Raw genomic sequence first — 25,164 nt, 5'->3', positions numbered from 1 at the left:
GCTCTTTTTAGGACTATATCAAATCTGGTTGGAGAAACCCGGATGCCTGCTACGGAGTTCCACGCCTCCGAGTAGCCGGCTGTGACCCGTGATCCTAGGATCCGCCCCTAGGAATGGCGGAACGATTCGGCAGACGCGAGACATGAGACGCGAGCCGGTTGAGCTGGGGCTGCTGCTGCATCTCTCCCGCATCTTTTCCCTGTTCTTGACCTCGCAGTGTGCCGCTGGATTCGGCGGTCTCGCAGATGAGACCGGGGGTTTCTTTAATGTGTGGCGAGGCGGCGGGCTGCGACGGACTGCTGAAAAGATGGTTTGCTGATTCCTGAATTGCCCCGCCTCGGTGAAATCTCGGCCCCTACTTCAACCCGAAAGGCAGGAGTGGAGCTTCCCAGCATTTCTTTCGGGGGGAAAAGTGCTTAGAGTCGTTGGTGGCGGTGCTGGATCCGTTACTTTGACCTCTGCTTTAACCCTTGATAATATTGGTCAGCTGGGCAGTTCTTTTCATCCTGCTGCCAGTTCTGCTATTGCTGCCACTTCTGAACTGTTCCACTTGATGACATTTTGGCCTGCACTTGATCTGGATATTTGGAAAACTGGAGTGGAGGTCTATTAAACTCTGTGCAGGATTTTGGGCTCACAGTGAGTAGTACTTTATATATACTGATTTTTAGGTAGCCTAATCCTGCTGGGCAAGATTCAGAAGCCCAGAAGCACGGGGGGAGGAGAGCAGTGGCTGCAGTTAAAAGGTTATAATGGGCAAACCACAAAAGGAGGGGGAAGAGCCCTTAAAACTGAATAAAACAGAATTGGCTCCTCGCCTGAAAACTCGCCTGGCCCTAGCCAGGAAAGCTGCTCAAAAAGCAGCCAAAGATAAAGATAAAGATAGAAACAAAGAGAAAAATAAAGAAGACTCTGCGGATGATACAGTCCCTGAATCCTCGGATGACGATGGGCATCTTTCATCCTCCTCTTTACATGTCATAGAGCCTAAAACAGCTGCGGTTAGAACAGTCATTTTAAACGAATCTCTTTCCCCCAAGACAGCAACACCGATGGCTATCTCTCCTCCCAAAGCTTCAGAGATAGTATCTCCTGACTTAGAAGTAGTACGGATGAATATGAATGGATCTGGCGGTATGGGAAGTAAGGAAAGGAAGGATTTTCCTCTTTTTGCTAAAAGAACTACCCCAAAATCGAATACCCAACAGGCTCCGACGGTTCCTGTCTCCCTGGAGGTGCCTGCTTTAATTACTCCGCTTAAGGACATAGGTCAGACTGTTTCATCTTTGCCACATTCCCATGATCAGAGACTGGAGTCCTCACTCACATCTCCAGTACAATCCTTGAAAAAAGTGTCAGACGAGCTGATAGATGAGGAGACATCTGGCCAAATCTCTGCTCAAAATCCGAAAACGCAAGAAAGTGCACAGACACCAATAGAAGAGGAGGTTCAGTTGAAAATGAACAAGAGCCCAAGGGTTATGAATGCAGATCCTGAGGCGGATGAAATAAATCTATCTGGGACAGAAGTTAGATACCAAATGGATATCCGTGAGATGCTGAATCTGATTCTGCACGAAATACGAGAGATAAAGCATAACCAACAAGTAGAGATAGCTACTCTTCACTCCAGAATGGATAAATTTGAAGAATATATGCTGGCTTTTCCCAGTAGACTGCACAAAGCGGAGACAAGGATCTCCGTCCTTGAAGACAAGGTGAATTCGGTTGTGGGTGAAGCCAGGGAGGCAGCAAAGAAGAAGGTCTCGCTAGAACATAAACTTGAAGAGCTTGAAAATCACTCGAGAAAATCGAACCTAAGAATAGTAGTGGTTCCGGACGGAGTGCAAGGCTCCGATACTATCCAGTGGGTCTCCTCCTTTATTCATCATGCAGTTCTTCCCGAGTTTGAGGGTGATTTGACAATTACAAGGGCTCATCGGGTTCCAGCGCAACGTTTTACAAACTCCCCATTTCCCAGGACGATACTCCTGAATTTTGCTGATTTTAGGATTAAGGAGAAGATTCTGTCCAAGGCTTACCAACAACGGCAGTTCTCTGTGTCAGATTTTCCCGGATATGACTGCGGTGGCTGCCAAAAGGCTCAAGGAGTTCGTTAAGATCTTACATTTATTTAAGGCCAATGGCGCCCAAGCTTCGCTTGCTCAGCAATCAAAATTGAAGGTCCTGGTCAAAGGGAAATTCTATATGTTTTCCGATATTGAAGATGCACAATCCCTCCTTAAAGAGATTTCTGCTGGATCTAATGTTTGAAAACGCTGTAATGTAAAGAATGTTTTCTCTAACATTTCTGCCCGATCATACAGAAATAATTAGAAAGAAGGGGGCGATCCAGGGTTAACAGGTCACAACAGGGTGTAGTAAGAAGACACCCAAAAGAAGAAAGAAGAGGGTGGAATGTGGGTAGCGTGGACGGGGAGGGGGGTTCCACATTCCGAAGTGGGTTTAGGGTGGGGTGGGTAAACGCAGTAAAAAGGAACATGTGCAGTAGGTTTGGTAACTTGACTTTTATCGACGGTTGGTGCGGAATATGTAGAAGATTTTATGAACTTCTAGATGAATTATAATTCATGTGATATCCTGTCCATGAATGTGAATGGTTTGCTTAACAAGCAGAAGTATGGAGCATTACTGAAATGGGTAATAACTCTTAATCCTTAGGTGGTCTTTTTGCAGGAGACGCATCTGGAGACAAATGCCCCAAAATTGTTTTTGCCGAGATATTTTTCTCATGGGTTCTTCTCCTCAGCAGGGATTGCCCAGAGGGGAGTTGCAATCTATTTCGCAAGGAATCTTCCCTGGGAAATCTGTTAGATTCAAAGAGATTCTAGAGGTAGATGGCTTTGGGTTGCTGCGAAGCTGTTGGCAAAAATATTTAATTTTGTGAATTATTACGGTCCCATCCTCGATGATATTTCGGGCCTGATGGAAATTAGCGAAGTCTTAAGGGGCACCCCAGGGCAAATCATACTAGGAGGAGACTTCAATTATATTCAGGATTGAGGAGAGATACTTCTAACAAGCACAGAAAGCAGTTAAAACCCAAGACAAAATGTGTGTTTGAAGCTCTTCTGGTAGAGTACCAACTGAGGGATTCCTGGCGTTCTTTGAATGTAGATCAGGACGCCTACACAGGCTACTCCAACAGGTTTCACTCAGCATCTAGAATAGACTTCTTTTTGACAACCAGATCACTTCAGATCTCTAGAACTTTGATAGTATGTAACCCTTTTTCAGATCATGGGAGAGTCGAAGTTGAGCTTGTGTTAGGAGGAATGGAAGGGGAGCACCCTAGGTGGCAGCTGGATCGCACCCTTCTTCAGAATGAGGATTGGGTTTCAGGTTTTAAAGAGTGGGTGATAGAATTTTTTTCAGTGAATAAAGATTCGGCTGAGCCTTTTTCTGTATGGGGTGCATTCAAAGCAGCTGCCCGGGGTCAGATCATTGCGTTTTCCAGCAATAAGGCAAACAACAGCAAGCTAAAAATATCCGTCCTCCAGAGTGCTGCCGAGAGGGAATATGCTCTAAAACTTAATCAACAGCAGAATCAATGGAACAGGCCAAAGCACTATTAAGGGATTATTTCACTCTAGAGGAGATAAACAGCTTAAAAGGCCTTCCAGCAAAGGGTCTACGAAGATAGTCAATTGATGGGGAAGCTTTTGGCTAATTCCATCAGAGAGAAACAAGAATCATCTATTATTTTGAAAATTCGTGATCCTCGAGGTGGAGTAGAAACACAGAGTGAAAGAGTCGCCAAAATATTCCTGGATCATTATGAGAGTATCTACTCCACGGAATATCAGGTGGAGGAATCTATGATTCAGGAATATTTTGATAACCTAGAAATTCCCCAAATCTCTGATTATCGAAGAAATCAAATTGGGTGTGAAATAAGCTCCATCGAAATTCAAGACAGCATAAAGGCAACATCGGGAGCAAAGGCTTCCGGACAGGATGGGTTCCCGATCGAATTTTATAAGGTTTTTATTAAGGAACTTGAAGAACCTCTGAAAAATGTATTTAATCACATTAGATTAGGTGGAAAGGTTCCTCCAGAATTCAAAGAATCCACAATTATTAGTTTTGTCAAAAAGGATAAAAATCCAGAGGATGTGAATTCTTATAGACCGATCAGCTTATTAAACTCTGACTATAAGATACTTATGAAAATCTGGGCGCAAAGATTTGTGTTTGCGGCTCAGGAGCTAATCCATCAAGATCAGACGGGTTTTACTGCGGGTTGTCCCCCTTGCTTTTTACTTTCTTTATCGAACCCTTAGTTACAAGAAAAAGGAACAATGCTGCTATTATACCCCTCATCGTCGGGATGTCTAAGTTAAAATTGTTCGCCGACGATATTATCCTCTATCTGGCTCCCAAAAAAGAAAATACTACATGTCTAATGAGGGAGCTCAAGGATTATGAAAAGATCGGGGGTATAAGATTAACGGAAAAAAAACAGAAGTTCTTGTATTAACCTCTAGTATAGATTTTCTTCCGATTTATCTTCAGCCTCAAGCAGTAAAAAGGGATCCGATTAGATACTTAGGTATATTTGTGCCCAGAGAATATGAAGAACTTTTTGCCTCAAATTATATTAAAACGAAGAACAAAATAAGGAATCTGCTAGATCAATGGTGTTTACTTCCTTTGTCATTGATTGGTAGAGTGTCACTAGTTAAAATGACTGTATTGCCATTGCTTATATTTCTGTTTAGCAATATCCCAATTAAAGTTAATATTGTTTTTTTTAATGAACTTGAATCCATGTTGAGAGGATTTGTCTGGAACAAAAAGGCCTCAAGAGTCATGCTCCCGGTGGTCCGACTCTCTGTTGATCAAGGTGGCCTGGCTCTTCCCCATTTCAAGTCATATTATGAAGCAGCCTTTTTTGACATTGTGGCAGGGTTATTAAGGACAAGACAGACAAGAGATAATTTCTTTCTTGAAATAATGTGACAGGAAGCAGGTTCTCAAATCCCAATCTTCTTAAAAACTGCAAAACTCCCTAAGAAATCAAGATATAAGACGTTGAAAGGATATACATCAAGATTACAGCTCCTTTTTAAAAAACATGTCTCTGATGGCTCTATTTATTTGAGCTTGTCAGAATGTGCCAAAATGGGTCTTAAGATAGCATTGAATCATCTGAAAAATTGGGGAACTTTCCGGGTTTTGTGAATTAAGACATCTATTTGTACAAAATAAGGTAATTAGCTGGCATGAGGTGTTAGATAGAACGAATTCCAGGCGGCCTATGTTTTTTGAGTATTTGCAGATGGTCTATTTTATTAGAAAAGAGATAGGTGGCCTGTTTGTTTCTCCCACTGCCGTGATATCAGCTCTGTACGGAGATAAAAATAAAGGCATAGGATTTTGGTATAAAAAGCTGTACCTTTCTAGATCATCTCCTGTAATTGATAGACATCTAGAGAAAATAACCCTCTCGACACAGTGTGTTTTTACAGACAAGGATTGGGAGGTATTGTGCCATCTAGGAAATAAAGCACTCCGGGCGGCTAATTACAAGAGAATGTCTTGTTTATCACGCTGGCTGGCGTATTATACCCCGGAGGCCCTGGAGAGAATGTTCCCTGAAGTTGAGAATAAGTGTTTTAGATGTAAAGGTATGGGGCAGGGAGGATGGTGTCATATCTTCTTTTCTTGCCGAAGTTGGAATCTTTTTGGAAGGGGCTATTCGCAGATTTGGAGCTGGCAATTGGGAAAGTATTGTTACTGGTAGCAGAGGTGGCCCTGTTCGGCATATGTAAAGAAAGGTGCAGGTTTAACAAAAGAGAAGAAGTATTTATTTTTATTTCTTGTGTAGTTGCACAGTCTTAGATTCTGCAAAACTGGAAATCCGTGGTGGTTCCATCGCAGTTAAAATTGTTTAACAAAATGAGAAGAACATGCGATTTCGAAAGAGCTTATGCAGGCAGGGTGGGAGCCATTGCAAGATTTGAAAGAAACTGGAAATATTTTGAGATTCTGGAATTGTTGAAGGGAGGATGATAAGGAAGGAGAGGAGAATGTGAATATTTGCACTTTTTTTGTAATATTGCTGCTTCATGATAGCTGTTTTTGCACTATATTGCACTAGCACTTATTGCACTTTATTGGATCATAAGTCTTCTTGCAGTTGCACTTTATAGCAGATTTTGCACTTTTGCACTATGCACTTTTGCTGAGGAATTGTGTACTTAAAATTGTGGTTTTTGCATAAGGACCATTGTATGTTTATACAATGGTTTCTTTCCTTTTTTAATCCTCTCTTTTTTTCTCCAGTTTGTCTCTGGTAAATTGTCTAAAAAATTGTGTAACTGTTACAAATTTGATGTGAACAATGTCTTTTTTATTTTTATTTCTGTAACAATGTCTTCCTACTGCCTTGTTCAATGAAAAAATAAAAAAATAAAAAAATCTGGTTATGTGATTTTGGTCTTCACAGTGGTCATAGTCTCCTAGATATAAAGTCGCTATAGAATAGAAAGAGATTATATTCCATTTATTGACAATTGATCATGTTCTACTATACATAAAGTTTTTATACACTGTTTTACTATTAAATATGAATTATGTGAGAAAAAAGTAAAAAGATAAAAAATTATAATTATATCTTACTCAATTTTGATAAAAAATAAAGAAAAATGAAGATATATTTTTTGATAATAAACATGTGTGGTGTATAATCAGTCAGAAATGCAATTGTGATACCACCGTAGCACTAAGCTATAAGTAGTACCGTTGCCTAGTGCTTGACCCTTTTTTTCCCATTTACCCAATTTGTGCGCCCCCAGGGCACTTTGGTATTACAGAAGGGGCTGTAGATGCTTCTGTAGCCCATTCTGCAATACTGATAGTGCTGGGACACATATAGCTGCAGCGCTATGATGAGAGGGAATTGCCTCATTTGCATGGGGTAGTGGTCCCACCCAAACAAGTGAATCTCTTTGCTGTGACACCTGCACTGTATATGGACGTGGGCGAAAAGGCAAGGAGGCTGACAGGAGATACTGAAAGTGCACCATAAAAAGCTGGACTGCCTATGGGCTGCCCTCTCGAGAGATGAAAGGCGGTCCCTTGGGCCCCCCAGACATCCCCTTGCTGGTGGCTGTAGACACTCACTGCACCCGCCTGCATGGGGATTTCTAATCCCTTTTGAAAGTGCAGGTGGGTTGCACAGCTGTCTGCACTGTGAAACATGAGGCTATGAAGCAGCTAAACAAATAACAACAATGGGAGAGGTAGGGAGAGTCAAGAAGGCTTCTCTCAATCCCCGGTTCAATGTAAATAAACAAAAAGAGAGAGGCCAGATCAATCTCAAAAATGCCACTAGATTGGAGCGAGATAAATAAGGATCACACACTCACTTAGGGTGAAAAGGAAAGCCCTCACACACCGACCTAGTCAGTGTCATGCTTCATCATCGGGCCCCACCAAAGAGGCCGAGTGCCTCTTTGGTGTGCTACAACGCCAGAAAGACTGCGGAGCTGGTTGTGTGAAGGAGGACGTGTTGTGAGGGTGAGTTAAATTAAAAGTGTCTAAACGAGTATCAAAAAAAAATATTTTATTAAATGATCCCTAAGACACGATTTAACAGGTATTATGTGTCTGAATTTAATTGCCAAGGATTAGGAATGGTAAAATTCAGATAAATACAGTAGATAAATTCGTCAGTCAACATGTTTCTGCCATTTTGGAGGCTTAAAAAAAAGGGGGTAGGTGAAAAAAGTGCTCTCCCTTTTTATGCACTTTTTTCACCTACCCCCTTTTTTTCACTTTCACGTCCCTTGGCCAGGGTGGACGATTAGAGAGTCCATACCGCCGGGGTATAGTCCTGAAGAATGCCTTGGCAAATTTAAGCCTCCAAAATGGCAGAAACATGTTGACTGACGAATTTATCTACTGTATTTATCTGAATTTTACCATTCCTAATCCTTGGCAATTAAATTCAGACACATAATACCTGTTAAATCGTGTCTTAGGGATCATTTAATAAAATATTTTTTTTGATACTCGTTTAGACACTTTTAATTTAACTCACCCTCACAACACGTCCTCCTTCACACAACCAGCTCCGCAGTCTTTCTGGCGTTGTAGCACACCAAAGAGGCACTCGGCCTCTTTGGTGGGGCCCGATGATGAAGCATGACACTGACTAGGTCGGTGTGTGAGGGCTTTCCTTTTCACCCTAAGTGAGTGTGTGATCCTTATTTATCTCGCTCCAATCTAGTGGCATTTTTGAGATTGATCTGGCCTCTCTCTTTTTGTTTATTTGCTATGAAGCAGCTCCTGATCCCCTGGGTGGTTCCAAGAACATCGAAAAGCTGAAAAGGACTCTCCAGTGAAGAACCACAGCTGACTAGGGGAAGCTGGACCTGGACAGGAGATTTCTGCTGCCGTCTGCCTGACACCTTGATAGTCTTGGAGTGCTTCCCCTGATATCCTGGGAGCCTTGGAAGTATAATTCTGTGGTTCTTTGGACTCCAAACTTAGTATGGGAACTTTCTTTAAACTTTTGATCCAGAGATCCAGAAGCTTCGAGTGGACAACTACAAAAGGTATCTGACCTGCAGTTCCACAGAGTCCGATTGTATTTCAGGTTTGTCCCATGTGAAAAAGAGTTTTCCACAGATTGGGGCTTTGAACCTTTTTTTCAAAATGTCCTACTTCAGACCCTATCTGGGCCAGTCTACTTGGTGAATCCAACCTCTGCTCCATTGTGGTAAGCCTCAAATCTTGCCTTTGTCCCAGTGTACTAAAACCATTTGCACTGTGTGTTGTTTGTCACTATGTCCACTTTCATCTTTATAAGTACATATCTCTGGTTCCTCTTATTGGATTTGTGTTGCTTTTATGTCATTTTGTTCATACGCCTGTTTTCTACTTTTTACCTATTTTGGTACTGCTAAACACTTTACAACTTTTCTCTAAGCTAAGTCTATCTTCTCTGTGTAATAGCTCCGAGGGGTTGAGCTCAGGTTTAAATGACTAAAACCTTTGACTGGAGCTAAAAATATCTGTGGCTTAATCACTTGTGGTGGACTGCCATCCACCCCAATTAATATTTAACTTCCTCACAACATTCATCTCACAATTAAGGCCAATATGATAGTATTACACACAAGATACAGAATTTTTCAAAATACATTGTTAGTGCTGGTTTCATGTTGAAATAAAACGTGTTACCTTTAAGATGCGTGTATAGAGCTGATCTCTGAAGACACACTTTGGAAAGTGTGTGTTAGATATTCTCCATTAATGATTCCACTGAGTGCAAACGTAGGTGAACATCTTCTGTACTTTAAAATAAAAGCTTCAGCCCAGTTTCGTAAACGCTTCGAATTGAAATAAATAAAAAGTGGAGGTGTACAAATAATACCAATGTGTTAAGTACTGGGGTTTCTTTCTTTTTTTTAAACGTTTGCGTTTATTTAATTATGTGTGCAGTGAGACGGTTTTCTGTGCTCTAAATAACAAATGCAGCTCATTCTTTAAAACAATACATAATTAGTCACTGATATTTCGTAATGTTCTCACTAAAAAGGAAATATCGTCAAAAATATGAATTTCTTCAAATTTATGTTTTGAAGTAGAATTAATATGTTAAGTTTTTATTTATTCAATTTCAGGTTATGTTTGTTTCAATGCAAAACAGTTTACAATTCACATACCACTTGCTGCAAATGTAAAGACTTTCGGAGGTGGGTACATTCTATTGTTGGAACTATCTAATAATTAGAACATTTCACTTTTCATTGATCCCCCAAGATTGTACATCTGATGGAAGCTTTGGTTTACACAAAAGGATTGCTCACTGCTCCATCAGGATTCAAGCAAGCCGGGCCGACGACAGCTGAAATGCCAGAAACCGGTCCCCGGAAGCTTGTCTCCTTTCTGGTGAAGAATTGGCTTGGTAGTTTGGTCTGCCCTGTTCCCATGATGCACTGGGCCAGGGACAGACTAATTTGCATATAGCCAGGTTCTGAGCTGGGATGGGGCAGTGAGCTAAATAACGGTGATGGATGAAGCCCTGATCTTTGGACTGGGTAAGAGTGGTCTGCTTAATTCAGACACTCTGTTCATCACCACCCCCTTTTCTGAATCGTTACACAAAAGGATAAACAACATCTGCGGAAAGTCCATTCTAATCCTTTTCAAATTTATCTGCATTAAAAAAAAGTTTTGCATAGAGTTCCAGATTCACAAACATTTTGCCAACTCATGAAGTTTAATTTCCGATTGATGACGGGTCATAATTTAGAAAATTAGATATTCTGGATATTTACCACAACAGACGAAATTTGCCATGGATAAACCTATAGGATAGACTTTAAGCAGACATATATTTTGTGATAGAGGTCCGATAATGTAAAAATGGGCATCTCCATTTAAGAAACAGGAGATGGCCATTTGGAAAGTGGAAATATGCCACAAATGCTTAACATTGTTAATGCTGTTGGACATTTGTGATTCAACTCTCAAGAAAAACACTTACATCTGTAAACATACTCCTATGCATAGATGTGAATGTTTGACTTTTGGGACTTCCCTAACACTCCCAGGAGTAAGCCTGAATAGCGGCACCTATTTAAGATTTCCAAGAGATCCACCGGGAATGTAATGTGACTGACATAATCTTTTTTGGAGCTCCAGCGCCAGGATGCCTGCAACGGCGATAGTGCGCTCTATAAGTTCTATAAATAAATAATAATCTCCGTAGCGAAATGTAGGTAAAACATGAGTTAATTTGACGTAGAAATGCGTCTCCAGTCTCTCCAACTGTCCCCTCAGCCATCTCCTCACATCAACATTCTAAATCAGCCTCCATGTAATATTCTAAGGCTCAGGGGCTGAAACATTCTAATTAGAGGGGTGGTAAGATAACTAGGAATGGAACATACCATTATAATTAATATTATAAAACTAACATTTGAAATGTACCTAATACAGAGTTATACACAAAGTACATCTCTGCACTGGGGAATGTACATTTTTATTTTTTCCATTTCTCGCCACAGGAACAATCGTGTTTTGTTAACCAGAGAGAGAATCCTTTCTCTACACCCTCACGTTTTGTTCCCCTTACTTTGCAGAAATAAATCTCAGATTATTTTGCAGGATGGGGAAGAATTCAAGAGGAGTTTTTGAATTGCAGAAAACTCACTCATTTGTGGGCATTAACAAGCTCTCACGGCAAACCACCCATTGCTCTACCCGGAACCGACCCCTTGAGTGGGGTTTACCACTTCATAGATATACACACCTCAGAAACTAACCAGTCAGCAGCCTTCCCTGGGCTCCTATAGGAACAGTACATCCTCAGCTGCCACACTAGGTCCTCTATGATTAGAAACAAAAGAAGAAAAAAAATGTTTACAACATATTTCAATCTCTTCTGTTGGGTATGGCTTGGTTCGACTAGCACAGTGAGCACAAGACCTACATCTCTTCAGACTCATAACACTCAGGGCATCACAAAGAATAAGAATAAAACATGGACAAATGAAATGCTTGAATTAATTGCATTTGCTATTAATTACCCAGGCCACATTCCAGTCCATTGTAATTTTGACCACCATGCTACCTCAGATTAGACCCAACATGGGAAGATCACCCTTGATTCTGCTCCAGTAGGACCAACACTGAACTGCCTGGCAGTCTCCTCTCTGAACTGCAACACAAACAACCAAGGCTTCGTTTTGGAATATTTGGGCCTCTACAGTCAGATGCAGCTTGGTTCCAGTAGCACAGTGAGCACAACAGATCTGTTCATAACCTTTACATGTAGGGCATAAGGGATGGACAGAATGCTTCATTCACTGGAATATCCTAGGCTGCAAACCAGTCCACCTACAAATATCTGTATCACACTTTTTGTATCACTTTTCTAGATGTAATCTCAGATGTCTCTGTCAACAAACTATTTTTTAACCTGTGCCATTGGTACACATCTTGAGCCCTTTTTTCAAAATGTCTTCTTCATTGTCAAACACCTATAGGGCAGGTTAATAACAGGGGCTCTCTTATTTCTATCTCTTAATGCCACTATTTCTGCCTCCTCATCCACATATACTCAAGTTGTGGTTGGCCTGAATTCTGATACTGTTCTCTCACTCTTCCTCAACTGCTGAATGTCAGCCTCCTCTGATGTTGATCTAAGAAAGCTTGATCTTTCATACTCTTTCTAGGCTGATACTGCCTAGTTTTTGCCGATGAACCTTCCTGTCTGAATTCCCATTCCTCTTCAGATTCAGAAGTGGTGCATGAGGTGTTAGAGAATGTGACAAATTTCCCAGATCTCTAGTTATTACCAAAAAATGTTCCCTGTGTCTGATTTCCGTCCTTACGTATACACCCCCTGCAACGTATTTCTTCATATTCTTTCTTAACTTCAAGTTTTTCTTTTACTCATTAGATATTCTGTATTCTCCTCTATAACAGTATTCCTCTTATCTAGGTTCATTGTTACTTCTTCTCAAGGTAAATTATTTTCTAATTCCTTTCTTTCAGTTATTGGTAGCTCTTGCGCTGTTTCTAATATGCGGAGCATGCAATCAAAATCTCATAGTTTGGTTGTATGTGTCTAGGATTGTTTCTGTTTTAGAATCAGTACACAAACAAACTTAATTCCTCACCTGAAGTACTATAGGAATTACTCCAGTTTTTCAATACTTTTTAATGAAGGTCTACATGCAACTCCATTCTAATGCATGTCTTCTTTATATTTACAAGCTTCTTTCATGTTTTGCTGTCACTGGGTATAATTGTAATCTTATTGCCTATCTTGGATTTATCATTAACAATCTTGTTAAATTGTTCCTAGCCAAAAAGAAAGGTTTTTAAAACGTCCATATTAACTTAGACCATCAACTATCTATTAATCCAAGGAACAACAACTTTCCATTTCAGAAGCTTTAATCAAACAACAGCAACAATCCCTTATTTTAGTATTACTCTGTACTTTGTGAATTACAAATAACGCTTATGTAATTTTGCATAATAATTGTACTATATTTATGTATTCTATGTGACAAAATCCCACATTGCCTTTCAAACAAATCTCTCAAACCACATTTCATTAACACACATTTAAAAAAAAGACAATAGATGTTAAAACACAATTTCTCCTCTCACTTAGAATTTATTACAACCCATATTAAGAACATTTCTTTTCAATTAGATGTCTGCCAGTGGTGCACTATGGTGCAAGTGTGCCTACATTGGCAATATGCAGCACACTGCACCAGTGCAAGGAGAAAGCAGAAGCGCTTCATATTTTTGCAAATATGGAGCATTTCTGCTCCTTCTCTTTCACACATCACAACGCAGAGCAGCAAGTTCCCTTGCTGCACTTCATGGCATGAAATAGAGTTTTGGCCCCTATTTTCTAAATGTTCATGTACTGCAAAGCAGTAAGGGAACTTTCTATGGTGCATTGTGCCTAAAGAAGAGAGCAGAAATGTGCCATATGTACTAATATATAATGCCCTTCTGCTAACCTTGCACTGGTGCACTTCTGGCAGCCATTCAAGAACGCAGACAAACTTGCTCCATGATGCAAAGGGTCCCGTGTTTGGTCAGAATCCTTTTTGTGCAGGAAGGTATACCTTCCTGTACAAAAACTATTTTTAAAGCCTTTTTCACTTTGTATATGTGCCGCAGAATACAGCGCACATGCAAAGTCGAAGGAACGAGGAGAAATAAAGATATTTCTCCTTGTTAAACCAGCCTTCGGTAAGCGGACCTTTTTGATGCAAACACAGGTATACAAACTTTAAATAATCTGGGATTGTGCCAACATACATGGGTGTATACACGGTAATACCCATGCTCCACCCATGTAATACCTTCACATACACATACACAAAAACAGAGGAGCCCCTATACTCAGTGAAAGAAATTGAGTTGTTGGTTGACTGTGGTGTGAGCCTTGGTCAAGCAGCAACCACAATCCTTGGCAGGGAAAGGCACAAGCAAACCCCAATTTAACCTGTGTTCAACTTGGTATCTTGGCACAGTGCAGTCAGGCTTAACTCAGAGGCTATGTGTAAAGAACCTGTGCAACAATTCAAACAGTAAAACAGTGAAAACCCCACACAAAAAGATTAAAAACCAAGTTAGAAAAATTGAGCAAAATGTGATAAATAGAACAAGACCAGAACAATAAAAATCCAATCAGTAGAAACAGAGATATGAATTTTTCAAGAATTTAGTGAAAATTGTTCCAAAAAGTACAAGGCACCAACTTGGGAATCTGATTGCACTGTACCAGGTTAAAGTCGGAAGTTCAGTCAAACTGCAATGGAGCGCAGGTTGGATACAGTCCCAGGGAAGTTTTACCTTCTCAAGTTCGTGCCAAGTGTTCCTTTCACGTTGCAGCAGTAGCAGCCTGTGGAGGGACTTCCGTGGGGTGGAAAGGCGGGGCGTGGGAGGGGCAGGGTGGGGGTTAGTAAACACTGGAATATAAATTATCGGAGGTAAGCAAATGAAACAAATTTTGTATCGCGCACTGCATTGCATTTTGCGATGCAGCGCGCGCAATGAAATTTGTTTTATTTATTTAACTGATTACTTACCTCCAATCATCCATATTCCGGTGTCTACTACCCGCCACCCTGCCCCTCCAAACGCCCCGCCTTTCCACCTTCCTGGACAGCATTTTACTTGCAAGAAAGAATTTCCTGAGGACAGATTTATTCGCCTCTTCCCATCCCGAGATCAGCAATCTACCCCATTCGAGGGTCCGAGCATTACAGAAACTCCCGGACCATGCTCCATTCCTCGTGTACAGATTCATTCTCTTACCTCGTGATCTACTCTACCCCGATCGGACCGAACGGCTCCGGACATCCTTGACCTAAAATCTTGCCCCCAAGTACTCGGATGATACTCCAGGCACGATAGTTTACCAGCCTTGAGACGTCCCTCGAGACTTCCCAAACAGCCTGAACCCCAGCTTGGCTTTCATTTAGTTTTTCAACGCACTGTTCACAGCCCCTTAGTCCTGATGATGATCCTTACTCATATGGATCGAAACGCCGTCGACTCTCCAGCAATACATTAGGCGCCCTGTACTTCGTGGTTTTGAAAAATTGCCAAAACTGTAAAACAAAATTGAACTGTTTGATAAATCACTTTGTTTTTAATCACTGTATATAATTCTTTCACCATACACTTTGCGCCGTCCACGCTGTTTTCACTGTCACTTGTGTCGCTGTAGTGTCAATCACTTTTTGCACTCGTGCACCTTGTATATCTTTGGGCTGTCTCTTGTTATTTATAAATTACAGTGCTGATTTCAACTGTAACTACAATTGCCCTAACTTTGCTTATAAATGCTGATAAAATGATGCCTCAGGCACATATGAAAATCAAAATGAGTTTGATGGATAATACTGTATGGATATCCTTTATATTTGTCCAGAAATAATACAAGATGGGATATTGTTTTTTGTATATATCTCTCTACCCCAATCCCAACAAGGTTGAAGGGTTTGCACTCCTGTCTCTTGTACAACAACTTGGTATCTTGGCACAGTGCAGTCAGGCTTAACTCAGAGGCTATGTGTAAAGAACCTGTGCAACAATTCAAACAGTAAAACAGTGAAACCCCCACACAAAAAGATTAAACGCCAAGTTAGAAAAATTGAGCAAAATGTGATAAATAGAACAAGACCAGAACAATCAAAATCAAATCAGTAGAAACAGAGATATGAATTTTTCAAGAATTTTGTGAAAATTGTTCCAAAAAGTACAAGGCTCCAACTTGGGAATCTGGTTGCACAGTACCAGGTTAAAGTCAGAAGTTCAGCCAAACTGCAATGGAGCGCAGGTTGGATACAGTCCCAGGGAAGTTTTACCTTCTCAAGTTTGTGCCAAGTGTCCCTTTCACGTTGCAGCAGTAGCAGCCTGTGGAGGGACTTCCGTGGGGTGGAAAGGCGGGGCCTGGGAGGGGCAGGGTGGCGGTTAGAAAACACCGGAATATAAGTTATCAGAGGTAAGCAAATGAAACAAATTTTGTATCGCGCACTGCATTGCATTTTGCGATGCAGCGCGCGCAACGAAATTTGTTTTATTTATTTAACTGTTTACTTACCTCCAATCATCCATATTCCTGTGTCTACTACCCGCCACCCTGCTCCTCCCCCACCCCGCCTTTTCGCTCCATGGAACTCCCTCCAAGGGCCGCTACTGCATTGCAGAGGACTGTGAAGAGCAGGGAGAGTGTTGTGGGAGGCTGTCAAAAAAGCAGAGGAGACAGTCGGTGTCATGGGAGGGCATTGCTGGAGCTTCACGGTGGCTTTCCCCATGAGGGGTCGATGCTCCATTGACTGAGCTTCATGCTGATTTGTAATGTGGGCGGCAAGGTCTTGGAGCAAACAGGCCTGTTCATGGTTGTGAAGAGCCAAAATGTTTGATTTCAGCACCCTTGAGCCACACCAAGGGATCAGAACCTGAGAGCCACCACTTATGCTTAGGAATTCCCTGCAGCTAGGTCCAAGGGCTGGCGTAAGATGTTGGGGAGCCTCATTTGTCCCTGAGCAGAAGACACACAATTGACGGACGGGCTGGACTGTTTCCATGGGACACAGGGTCAAGACTGATTTGCATATGGCTCGGTTCAAACTGGAATGGCATCGTGAGCAGAAAATAATGGATTTAGGCCCAGATCTCTGTACTGGGGTGAATGTATGACATTGTTCTGGATTCTGTCCAACAACTGAAGTTTTTGCATTTGTCACCCGAGTGGGACGGGTATGCTCAGACATGAGTCCCGTGCTTTCCATGCCTTTGAAATCAAGCTATCCTGGCTGATGAGGGCTGAAAGCCAGAAACTGGTCCTAGGATGCTTGTTTCCAGTCCAGGGAGGACCTGGATTGGCAGTTCGGGCTGGACTGTTCCCATGGGGCACAGGGTCAAGACTGATTTTCATATGGCTGGGTTCAAACTGGAATGGCATGGTGAGCAGATAAACGATGGATTTAGGCCCAGATCTCTGCACTGGGGTGCATGTATGACATTGTTCTGCACTCTGTCCATCAACTGTTGTTTTCTCATTTGTCCCTGATGATAAATAGACCAGCAGACTTGTCCTTGCAATCACTCTGGGGTCCTAAGTTCAAGATGAAGTTGCAGGGCAAGTTCTCCATTCCCATTCAAGAGGACAACAGGATGGCACAGCAGGGTAGCAGTTTCTTTAGAAAAGCAGTGCAGCAGAGTGGCAGGCCTTGTAGTGGCACAACAGTCCTTCTTGGTAGTTTATCCACAGGTCCAGAAGTTTACTAAAGAGTTGGTGTCTGAGATCCAGTATTTATACCTAATTGTGCCTTAAAGATGGGTGTGGGCTCCTAGAGGTTTCCATTTGAAGACACCAGGCTTCCTGCCTTCACTGTCCTGGCTCCAGATTAACTATAGTGGGTTTGCATCCCTTTGTGTAGAGTCAGGGCACAGCCAAATCACGTCTAAGAGAGGCTGTCCCCAGTTCCTTCCTCCCATCCTGCCAGTGATTGCCCATCCAGGCACACCTAAGCTCCCTATTGTGTGTGGCTGTCTAGAAGGCATACACAAAGCTCAACTGTAAGCTACACCCAGTCATGTGACCCAGGTACACGGCACAAGCACTAAATGACTAAGGCAGGAAAATGGCAATTTTCTAAAAGAAATTTTTTTAGTATTACAATTTAAAATCTGACCTCACCATAAGTTAGGACTTTAAATTGTGATTCCAAGGACACCAAACATGAACTGGTTACTGTTAGACCTGGCATCCGTGGTGTGGTTTCCCCTGTCTTTTTGCCTCTACCGCCTGCATTTCTGACTCTATTCAGGAAGTTTTTGCTGGTTTTGAAATGTTTTTACTGCTGATCAGTGCTAAAGTGCAAGTGCTCCCTGTGTACATGTGTTTATGCATGGTTATCCATGATTGGCATATTCGAATAACTGGTACGTCACTAGTAAAGTGCACTATGTGTGCCCTGCGCCTGTATATCAAATGCTACTAGTGGGCCTGCAGCACTGGCTGTGCCACCCACATGAGTAGCCCTGTAAGCTTGTCTCTGACCTGCCATTGCAGTGATTTAAACTGCCATGTCCACCTGGCAAGCGCACCTACTGGCCAGGCCCAAAGCCATCCCTTTTTCTAAGGTAGGCCCAAGATATCCTCATGGGCAGGGTGCAGTTTTAGTGAAGGGTAGGACATGTGTGGGTATGTCTTGCATGTCCTTACAGTGAAATACTGGTAATTCAGTTTTTCACTATAGTAAGGGCTATCTCTCTCATAGTTTATGATTGGAGCTGCCTTGTAACATCTTACACATGTAACTTTCAATTGGGAAAAGATGGAGATTTTGTGTTTGTGTTCCCGGAACTCAGGATTTAAAAATACATCTTTTAGTGAAGTTGGTTTTTAAGTTATGTGTTTGAAAATGCCCCTTTTAGAAAGTAATGCGCATATAGGGAAAACCTAACCCTCGTAATCATTCAATGCGTGTCTTTACTTAACGCTAGGATCAAACAATGATTTACTGATGTCTGAACTTTTTTATTACATTTTTCTTTTCAAGTAGCTTAAAATCTTTCCTCACAAGTCAAAATGAAAGGACACAATGTAATCAAAGTACATTCAATTTCTCACAAAAGCATTTTTGAACATACAAACACCACATTAATAAAGCAATATTCAAAAGCAACAAACAAACAAAAGACAACACGTTTTGATAGATCTCTCAATTTTGCATAATCCTGTATCTTGCGTACAAGCATTGATTAATCCTACAACACCCTAAGCTACCAACTAATAGGTGTGTAGGGGAACATTGGGAGATTCCTAAAATGTAATCCTAAAGGGGTGTATCTAATTATGGTCACACCCTCAGGGGAAAAAAGAAATCAATTTGAAACTCCTCAGTGTTGTATGGATTGCCAACGCATTTCGAATCCTAGGCAATAAGTCCAGGGACTCTCTTCAGGGCTTCTCACTTTTTGAATGGGTGATGTTGTCTATAGTAAGCAAAAAAAATTATGAAAATTAATTATAATTTGATCGATATAGGGGCTCCCACCCTACTAATTATTCTCAAAACATAATAAATATTGATGTTACCCAGTCAGGAGCGCTGATGGGCTGATTTGCCATTTCTTGCTCCACTTTTTTAAAATACTAACTCAACCAATTCTGTGGAAGACAGAATCCACTCATTCATTAACATCTGGCCATTTTCCTCTATTTATTATATAACAACTGTGAGGTCTCGTGTAGCCTACCTTTTTATTTCATGTGGACACGGTAACGCTTCATTTTATAAAGAAAGGGAGAATGCGGTGTATCGACGACCCTATAACAGATACTATGGTTTAGTTCATGCTAAACAAGACTTAATTTAGTCTGTTATCATGATTTACATAAAGCCACATACCTGGCGGTTCTGCGTTTGAAACCTCCACCTGATGCACTAATTATCAGCCATGTAAATACATTTGGACTGAGGACTCTGCCAAGGAGAAGAGCTTAAGAGCTGTCCGGAGGAGTACTGCCCATTTACTGTGTGTTGCTTTACTGGGTTGGCCTGAAATTGCTATGTCTGTCTGAGAGCAGTGAAAGAACTGGACTTTGCTTTTCCATGGTTCTCCAAGGACTTGTGTGTGGTTGCCTCTTGTTGGAAGTCTCAGGGCCTTCAGAGACTTCATCTGCAGCCCCCCTTTAGTGGGAGTTCTGACCTGCCAAGTGGTGCCAATTCCAATTCTAGGCCCTTGGATGTGGATGGCGGCTTCAAAGTGTCAAAACCATGCATTGCCGTTCCAGCGCCATTTCTCTCACCGCAAGCTTGCTGTGTGGTTAAAAAAACAATGAATCATTGCGGTGCGGCTGAAAAACTGACGCAGTTTCTGTTCACAGCAAGAAGAACTGCCACAGCCCGAGTCCAGAGCACCGAGTCTCCGACATCCGAGACCCCCGATCTGACTTCTAGTCAGGCCCAGCTGTGTGGCTGAAGAAATCAATGCAATCATCTGTCTGCGGCTGTAGAAATCGATGCACAGCCTGTTTCTCCACTTCGACCGCAGCGCCTGTGATTTCTCAGGTATCACACCTGTGTGCCAAATCTTCATCAATGGAGCCCAGCAGTAGAGGATCAAACCAGCACATCTAAATTTAGCTGCATCGCTGCCCCTCAAATTAAGGATTCGATGCGACACCTTTCCTGTGGGCAGGAAAAAACTGATGCCTTCACTCCAATGGGACTAAGGAAATGATGCATCGCATGTGTTTTCTGATTCTTCCTCCCTCTGCGCTGTTATTCTTGGATTTTGATGCATCAAATGTACTTGGTGCTAAAATCACCACATTTATAGAGTTCTATGGACAGAATTCCCACGCTCCTGCCTCCCAGCCTCTCCTCCCTCCCACCTCCCCTACTTAATTGCGGCCACTGTGCAGTCGCGCAGCGGATGTGCACAGCAGGCGCACCCCTGGCTCATCAAAGGCAAGCCCGTCAGCACCCGTCCGCGACCCAACTGTGGCCAGCACCTGGAACCCTACACCTCCCACTACCCATCGATACGACACCACCACCCTCCTCACACTCAACCCTGGAATACTTATAGAATGCCAACAGGCCTTGCCGAACAAGACCCATAGCCAGTTCTCTTGCCTCCACTGCCTGAAGACCCTCACTGCCACCCAGGCTTCCACCACCACCAACACCAGCACCGGAGACACACTAAAATGCATCCTCCTCAATGTACGCTCCATCCACAAAAACGCCATGGAAATCTGGAACCTACTCAACTCTCTCTTGCCCGACATCATCTTCTTCATAGAGACCTGGACCAATGCATCCTCCGCCCCGACATCAGCACCACCATCCAAGACGGATACAATATCTAGAGGAAAGACCGCCCCAACCACCCTGGAGAGGGCCTCACCATCGCCCACAAGAGCACCCTCCGCCTCACCACCTCAAGCGAAACCTTCCATCTCCGCCGAACACCTGCACTTCCAGATCCAGAACACCCCCAAAGCCACACTCCAAGGAACCTTCGTCTACAGACCCGCCGGCCCCCGAACACCCTTCACCACCACCATCACCAACTTCATCACACCAAATGCCATCACCTCAACAAACTACATACTCATTGTAGACCTGAACTTCCACCTTGACAACCCCAGGGACAAAAACTCCACTATACTTTGTGACAACCTCACCAGCATCGGACTTAAACAACTCATCAACACACTGACCCACAGAGCAAGACACACCCTTGACCCCATCTTTACAACAGGAAAGAGCATCCAATTCAGCCACACAACGCAGCCACCATGGACCAACCACCACTACATACACGTCGCCAATAACAAACCCAAGGCCCCCAAACCAGCCCCACGCCCACCACGAAGGAACTGGGGCAAGGTTACAGATGAGCAACTTAACTCCACCCTCACCCGAGACAACCACACCTGGGCCCCCAACGCAAATGATGCAGCCTGAAGACTCCACACCTGGATCTCCAACTGCAACTGCACAGACGAGTTCGCCCCACTTTGCAACCCCAACAGACAATGGACCAGGAAAGCCCCCTGGTTCACCATCGCTCTCCAATAAGCCAGACACACCTACAGACGCCTGGAGAAGAACTGGAGAAGCACCAAGACAACCAAAAACCACACCACCTACAAGAACCCAATGATGGACTACCACAACCAGATCAGAGCCACCAAGAGGAACTTCATCCACAACAAAATCCTGGCCAACTCCAAGGAACTTTTCAGTGTCATACAATAATTCACCAACCCAAGCAGCAAAGCCACAGGCATCACCCCATCCCAAGACCTCTGTGACAAGCTTGAAATCTATTTCCACCTCAAGATCAAAAAACTCTATGGCAACTTCATCGACCATCCACCAGGCACCACAAACGCCCCCCCCCCCGGAAACACCAGCCAGCCCCACCATCTCCAACTGGACTCTGGTCACGGCTGAAGACACTGCCTCGACCATGAAAAACATCCACCTGGGGGCCCCTACCGACCCCGCGGCCGCCATAACACCCGGACTACAATGCACCATCAAAACCACCTTCAAAACAGGCACCTTCCCAGATGACTGTAAGCGTTCAAAAGTCAGACCCCTGCTCAAGAAGCCCACAGCTGACCCCACCGACCTCAAGAACTATCAGCCCATCTCACTCCTCCCCTTTGCAGAGAAATCAGTCAACAGGAAACTGACACGATTCATTGAAGATAACGCCGTCCTTGACCCATCCCAATCCGGATTCTGAAGCAACCACAGCACAAAGACCGCCCTGCTTGCTGCCACAGACTACATCCGCACCCTCCTGGACCAAGGCCACTCTGCAGCCCTCATCCTACTCGACCTATCAGCAACCTTCGACACCGTCTCCCACTGCACACTAGTTGCCAGACTACAGGACACAGGCATACAAGGAACAGCCCTGGACTGGATGCGATTATTCCTTACCAGAAGAAGCCAAAGGATCAGACTCCCACCCTTCCTCTCCAACCCCACGAAAATCAACGGCGGACTCCCACAGGATTCATCACTGAGCCCCACCCTCTTCAACATTTTCATGGCCCCCTTCGAAGCCATCGTCCGACAACATGGTCTCAACATCGTATTCTACTCTGAAGACACCCAGCTCATCCTCTTCCTCACCAAATACCCCACCACTGCCAAACTCAACTTCCAGAAAGGAATGCAAGACATCGCAGTCTGGATGACCAACAGCTGCCTGAAGCTCAATGCTGAGAAAACAGAAGTCCTCGTCCTCAGTATCACCCCTTCTGCATGGGACAGCACCTGGTGGCCGACCGCCCTTGGAATCCCACCTACACTTCCAGACCACACCAAGAACCTCGGCATCGTACTAGACTCATCACTCACCATCAACCGATAGGTCAACACCATCACCTCCAGCTGCTTAAACACCATCTGCATCCTCTGCAAGACCTTCAAGTGGATCCCCCCTGAGTCAAGGAAGACAGTCACCCATGTACTCATCACCAGCAGACTGGACTATGGATATGCACTCTACGCCGGAATCAACAAGTCGCTACTCCGCAAACTCCAGACAATACAGAACACTGCCGCCAGACTTGTCCTCGGCATCCCCGACACAAACACATCAGCCAATACCTACGAAGGCTCCACTCGCCCGATGAGTGGAGGGAGGTTGTGCTGACGGACGTGACCAGAGGCATTTCCGTCGGCGACAGGAAACGGGTCTGACGGTCTAGTGACCAGAATCCTTATTTTTGTTCATGGCTGACAAGAAGCGCCCCACTGGTGCACCGAAGGTGCGCCTAACACAAGCCCGTCTGTACCCGTCTATGCCTGGACTTCGCCAGGAGCCAGGACCCCTGCTAGTTCTACCCCAAATACTTGCAAAAATCTGGGCCCTCTGGGAAAACCGTATATAGTCGTGTCCAGGCCGAACCCGTCAACATTGGGTGGAACTGTTTCCTAGCCAATGTCAGATCCCTCCCTAAACATGCGGTTAACATATGGTATCTTCTGACTGAAATGATTCACACATTGGGTTTCTCACTGAAACTTGGATCAAATCCTCCTCTAACCCCTCGAAATTGAAATGGAAATGGTGACACTCGCACAGTGCGCAAGACAAAGAGAGATTAAAAGCCGCATTATCCACCTATCACAAAAATATTACATCCGCTCACAAGCTACACATCGCTCAGCAGCTGGAGCAAGCTGGGAACAATTCTAGGACCCTTTATCAGATTCTGAAGTCTTGCACCAATCCCAGGGCTGCGAAACTGCAGAAACTTCCTCTCAGTCGCTTTGCGACAATATAGCCTCCCTTATTACCCAGAAAATCATAGCTATCTATAAGAAAATCACCTCATCCAAGGAAAATTCATTGCACCCTACTATAGCATATCCTACCTCCCTTGACAATGCCTCGCAGCTCTTCTGCTTTCCCTCACTCCTTCCGGTAGAGGTTGAATCTCTCCTCACCAAAATGAAATCTGGATCCCCTTCAGATACTATTCCTGCAAAAATCTCTTCCAGGCTATCCACACAGCTAGCTACACCCATCTGTATCATTCTTAATAGCTCCCTGAGGGTTGGCAGACTCACTTTTAGAATTGAATGCAGCTCAAGTTGTACCCATCCGTAAAAATCTTAAGATCCCCGCCACTGAGCTGTCCAATTACTGCCCCATTTCTTTGCTTCCCTTTCAAAGCAAACTTATTGAAAAACGTATAAACAGACATCTGTCTGATTTTATTGAAACCTCTCAATGCCTCGATGTCTCCCAGTCATGTTTCTGGGCCAAACACATCACAGAGTCCACCTTACTTGAGGTAACGGACAATATCAAAATGGCCCTGGATAATGGTCAGAGAGTACTGCTGGTGCTGCTTGACCTATCAGCGGCATTTGACACAATCTTGCACCATATCCAACTGGGGAGACTTCAGGGCATTGGAGTATAAGGGGTTGCACTAAAATGGTTGACTGACTTCCTTACCGACAGAACCCAGACAGTCACATTGGGAACTTTTAGATCTAACACCACCAAAGTTACCAAGGGGGTACCGCAGGACTCTTGTCTGAGCCTCACTCTCTTTAACATTTCTGTTACCCTCTTGGCCAAACTTATGAAGAATTTAGGGTTTAGTTCCATCTCCTACATGGACGACACCCAAGTTCTCCTTAAGTTCAATAAATCTAACCCTGATATACAAATCACCTTTTCTGAGGGCATGAAGACCATTGCGGCCTGGAAGGGGTAACATTTCCTTCAACTAAATGCCGAGAAATCAGAGATCATGCAGTTTGGAGGAGTAGCCATAAGCTGGACTCCCAGGTGTTGGCCGGAGGAGTTGGGCGCGGTTCCCTCGCCTAAAGAAGTAGCCAAGAATCTAGGATTCAGAATCAACCACAATCTCACATTCGATGCCCACGCCACTACCATTGCTGGCACCTGCTACCATACACCTAGCCTACTCATAAGAGTCTTTCCTCTGCCTCCTTCCTCGACAATTAAAACTTTGATGCAAGCCCTGGCATTGAGCCACCTGAACTATTGTAATGCATGATTAGCTTTAGCTAACAAGGCGTTCCTAAACAAGCTACAGATTGTACGGAATACGGC

Source organism: Lissotriton helveticus, chromosome 3_1, assembly GCF_964261635.1.
Source record: "Lissotriton helveticus chromosome 3_1, aLisHel1.1, whole genome shotgun sequence".
NCBI lineage: Eukaryota > Metazoa > Chordata > Amphibia > Caudata > Salamandridae > Lissotriton > Lissotriton helveticus.
Note: the sequence above shows the minus strand (reverse complement) of the source record.